Source organism: Phocoena phocoena, chromosome 12, assembly GCF_963924675.1.
Source record: "Phocoena phocoena chromosome 12, mPhoPho1.1, whole genome shotgun sequence".
NCBI lineage: Eukaryota > Metazoa > Chordata > Mammalia > Artiodactyla > Phocoenidae > Phocoena > Phocoena phocoena.
The window spans coordinates 28,274,672-28,278,604 of record NC_089230.1 but is presented as its reverse complement, the minus strand read 5'-3'; the positions used below and the strand labels follow the sequence as shown (position 1 = coordinate 28,278,604).

At 43.3% G+C, this 3,933-nt stretch overlaps 1 pseudogene; it reads left to right on the top strand.

Annotated features, from left to right (window-relative positions):
• The first annotated feature begins 2,098 nt into the window (after positions 1 to 2,098).
• On the top strand, positions 2,099 to 2,890 carry LOC136131837 (spindlin-1 pseudogene; annotated as a pseudogene).
• Positions 2,891 to 3,933: the final 1,043 nt, after the last annotated feature.

Below are 3,933 nucleotides of genomic sequence, written 5' to 3'. Positions count from 1 at the left end.
AATGATGGCAGAGACTGAGCGGATCCATCTATAAGGCAAAGATTGCTGGCAACCACCAGAAGCTAGGAAGAAGTAAGGAATGATCCACCCCTAGAGTCTTGCATGGCCCTGCTGATACCTTGATTTTGGAACTCTAGCCTCCACATCTGTGAGAAATACATCTCTATTGTTTTAAAGCACCCAGTTTGTGATACTTTGTTACAGCAGCCCTAGAAAACTAATGCACTAGCCCTCAGATGACTGCAGACCAGTAGTCATCTGGCTGTAAACAAACGTGAGACTCCAAGTGAGAAATGCCCAACCACGACTCTCCCTATTTCCTGACCCTCCCAGTTGTGAGCAAAATGAGATGGTTGTTTTAAGACTTTAAGTTTGGAGGTAATTTGTTACATAGCAATGATAACTGGAACACTTGGATCACTCCCATTCACACTTCAAGTTTCAATTCAGCCATCACATCTAGGAAGCCTTCTCTGACCTCCTCATACCTGCCTTGCACGCCCTCCTCCGAAATCCCACAGCACCTCGATTTACCCCACTTTTCACTCTGCATTGTCCATGAAACCCATATGTCAGCTGTCCCCCAAAGCCAGCCTTTCCTTTTGCCATACCCCCAGCAACTCTTCACATTCACCCAAAACATGAACTCACCCTCTTCACCTCAAAGTTTTACTAAACGTTTTGTAGAGGAGATAGAAGAGAAAAATTATAAAGTGCACACACACGGCAGATAACTGAAATACTCACCATTAGACATTTTTTTGTTTGTTTGTTTAGCCTTAAGTCTTCCAGGAGTTCTTTACTGCAGAAGTTCTCAGAACCCTTCAGATGTCAATGATGCTCCATAAGGAAAAGAAAGTATTGAGGGTTGGTTTCCCAAACTTATGAAGTCACTGAACTCTTTTCATGGAGTAGCTTGAAAGGCATGGCATGTTCCTAAACGTGATTCAATTATAAATACTCGTGGTTATTATAAATTCCTTCCAAGTAATATGTTATTCTTTCTTCAAAGTTATGGACTCTGAAAATGGAGCAGGACCCTGGGCATCTTACTGTGGCTTCTTTATCATCGTTAAGAAGTCTCAGAACGAGTTTCTGGAAAGACCTTTGAAGATTCTTATCACTCTGACTCATGTTTAATGTGCTTCATATCACTAGCATTACAGAACAGCTAAAAAACTCCCACTTCTCCGGTGCCCAAAGCCAAAAAGAGAGTCATTTGGGGCACACCAAGTACTCAATTTTCCTGCTTTTTTTTGAGGCATAATACTAGTAGACTATCAAGAAGTTTATGGCTTCTACATACAGGGCACAGAGAAGGTCGAATCGAGCCAGAAGGAAGTGTTGACGGTACTGCAAACATCTTCAAGTACAGTTCTCTGACCTCCCAAATGACCTTAAGTGTCTGCTAAAAAGTTTTGTTTGCAAATGTCTGTCGAGGACAAAGCAAGTGACATCATTTTGATCCCGGCACCAGTGGTGGCTGTGTCGAGGGCAGAGGAAAGCTCCCCCCATCGACCTCTTCTGTTTCCTGTTTCTCAGGGTTTGGGCTCCGCGTGTGCTCATTTGTCTCATGATCCTCCTCTGTACAGTTTTCCTTAATCGTAAGAGCTTGCAATGCAAGAACTGGGCATATTTGACCTCTTATAGGGTGAAGAGAAAACCAAGCATGCCCTTTCAATAAATGAAAATTTGCGACGATGATAAAGATTTCGGCGTCCAGTCAGCAGAGGCTGGCGTAGTCAGGAGACGCAGCGCGCGTCGCCGGGGGCGGGGCGGACGCCGCGAAGCCCGGAGTGGGCGGGGCCCAGAGTGGGCGGGGCGGCGCCCTCCTGCCGGGTAGCCCGGGCGGGAGCGCACCGCTGGATTGCGGGGTCCCGTGGCCCAGCGGACGTTGGCCTCCGCGGCCCTGCGGACGTTGGCCTTCGTGGCCTTGCCGCAAAGTCCTTATGATTTAAAATTTTTGCTGAACTTGTAAAAGAGGCACTTGGATGATGGATTAATATGAACATTGAAATTCCGTGAAAAGTTTCAAATTGGCGAATCCTGAACGTTCATCCCGGTCCAGCAGCTCTGCTGGTCACGTAAGTACAGAGGAATGAAGACTCCAGTCGGGAAGACAGCTGGCCAGCGGTCCAGAGCTGATGCAGGCCATGCTGGTGTATCTGCAAGCAAGATGAAGAAAAGGACGTCCCACAAAAAACGTCGGAGCAGTGTAGGGCCCAGCACACCTGTTTCCCAGCCCCCGCGGAGCATCATAGGCCACAGGATTCGGCATGGGTGGAAAGAGGGGAACAAGCCTGTCACCCAGTGGAAAGGAACCGTTCTGGACCAGGTGCCTGTAAATCCTTCTTTGTATCTTATAAAATACGATGGATTTGACTGTGTTTATGGACTAGAACTTAATAAAGATGAAAGAATTTGTGCACTTGAAATCCTCCCTGATAGAGTTGCAACATCCCAAATCAATGTTGCACACCTAGCCGACACAATGATTGGCAAAACAGTGAAGCACATGTTTGAGACCCAGGATGGCTATAAAGAGGAGTGGAGGGGAATGGTCCTAGCACGCGCCCCCATCATGAACACGTGGTTTTACATCACCTATGAGAACAATCCTGTCTTGTACATGCACCAGCTCTTAGATGATTATAAAGAAGGTGACCTTCACATTATTCCTGATTCAATTGACTCATCTCCAGCAGAAAGGAAACCAGGAGAAGTCCTGGAGTGCCTGGTAGGCAAACAAGTGGAATATGCCAGAGAAGATGGCTCTAAAAGGACTGGCATGGTCATCCGTCAAGTGGAGACCAAACCGTCGTCTGTCTATTTCATCAAATTTGATGATGATTTCCATATTTACGTCTATGATTTGGTGAACACATTCTAGATGTCATCACGAGCTTTGCCAAATTTATGGAAATATATTAAATGTGCAGTTTGTAGACGTAAAGATTTGATTGCTTTCCATTTTAATGAGAGCTTAAATGTCCCTACGAACCCACAGTTTGCCAGCAGAACTGGTTTTGTTCTGAAGAGTATAGGTATATGTGAACACAAAACATTTTGTGTAAGGAACTCCTTCCTCTTAAAAGGAGTCTGTTTGGAGGGGAGTTACAGGCAAGTTTGGCAAAAAAAAAAAAAAGTTAAGCTAGTATCAGTCCTTTAAAATTGTAATAGATTTTCCCCTTCACTCTTAACATTCTCTTATTCTGCTGCCACAATGCAAGCATAGTTTGATATTTTTGTTTTTGCCTTTTTGGATATATATATATAAAAAAACACATACACCTATGTATATCTGTGTGTATACATGTATTATATATATGCACACACAGATCTGTATACACACACACACACACACACACACACACACACTTCATTGGCAGTCCTTTATTTGTGGATTGGGACAGGGGTTAAATAATTTTCTCCAGTTCAGCATGAGTGCTGACCCAAGTTAATCATATTTGGTATATTACTGCTGTTTGTCGCAAATTAAATTTGGCCACAGAAAGCACATCGGGACATTCAGCTTGTTTTGAAAGTCAGAAGTGCAAAGCACATTTTCAGTCGGAAAGTCCAAACAAGAATCATTCATGAACCGTTAATGACCCATGTTAGAATTTTACCAAACAGTTAGAAATCTGGGCAAAAATTTGACTTTGATTCTAAGCTTTGTAAAATTTTTGTTTACAACTTTTATCATAAATACTTTTTTCTTTTTTTGTCAAAGCCCAGGTACTTGGTCCACATAGTGTAATGCAGGTGTGTTTTGGGCAGTACTTTTGGTCCGTTATTTGTACACACCAGTAATTTGGATTTTAGTACACGATTTAAAAGGCAACAGTATATCAGTGGTTTGTGTGTATGTAGTAAGTTCCTGGGAGAACATAAATTTTAGAAATGTAAGTTTAAGAATGGCTTTGTTGCTTT